General features: G+C 33.5%; 1 protein-coding gene across 1 annotated transcript in view; it reads right to left on the bottom strand.

Moving 5' to 3' along the window:
- Positions 1-1006, bottom strand: part of mfsd4b (major facilitator superfamily domain containing 4B) — a 21740-nt gene that overhangs the window by 19712 nt on the left and 1022 nt on the right.

Raw genomic sequence — 1006 nt, 5'->3', positions numbered from 1 at the left:
TCTGGATTTTTTATGCAAAGAATTGCTACTGGAGTGGTTGACATCTTAAACTCTGTAAGAGCACAAAATGAAATAATAAAAAGAAAGTGTTATTTATTTGTTTTACTATTTGTTTACTGTTATTACAGTATTACTTTTACTTTCTTTTAAAGTGTGATGTTTGTTTAAGATCTGTTTGCTTGCACTCTACTCGATGGTTGATATTTTTAGCTGTCTGCACTTTGTATGTGTATGTGTGTGTTTTTCTTTTTTTTTGTATTTTCACCAGGCTTGTTGGACCTAAAAACACCGATTAGTTTCTTTAGTATGATTTGTTCAATTATCTTTGTAGAGATCTAGTAGAGTGCTGTATGAATGGGTAAATGAGGACACAGATTGCAATGTAAAACGCCTTGAATGTCTTGAACTAAGATAGAAAGGTGCCACATAAGTACAGTCCATTTACCATTTACCTTTGTGCATGCGTGTATGTATGGGTCGTGTGTGTGTGTGTAGGTGTGCGGAAAGAGGGGGAGAGAAAGAGCTATTGGAGGGTGTGTGTGTGTGTGTGTGTGTGTGTGTGTGTTAGGAGCTGTTGGACTGTGTGTGTGTGTTAGGAAAGAATGACAGAGAGAGTGAAAGAAAGATGGGGAGAGAAAAAGAGAGGGAGGAGGTGTTCGTGTGTGTGTAAAGATTTCCTTTCTCCTCTTTTTCTCTTTCCCACTTGACAAAACGACTTAACACTTTAGCGGGCGATATGCAGTCAATTTTTTTTACAGACGCACAAGAAAGAAAAGGAGAGAAAAAAAGAAAAATTAAAATAAACGACAATTTTAAAACTAGCCCACAGCATAAAGCTTTACACAAAGAAACAGAAATGTCAGTCAGTCTTTTACCTGTTTGTCACCAATTTAATTTCCAAATTTTTCAAATATTAGTATATTAAGTTATGTACCGATATCTATTTAGCATTAATTATTTATATATATATATATATATATATATATATATATATATATATATATAT

This window comes from Nematolebias whitei, chromosome 12 (assembly GCF_014905685.2).
Source record: "Nematolebias whitei isolate Nwh7 chromosome 12, NemWhi1, whole genome shotgun sequence".
NCBI lineage: Eukaryota > Metazoa > Chordata > Actinopteri > Cyprinodontiformes > Rivulidae > Nematolebias > Nematolebias whitei.
The sequence above is the reverse complement of the archived record's forward strand: the minus strand, read 5'-3'. Positions and strand labels throughout refer to the sequence as shown.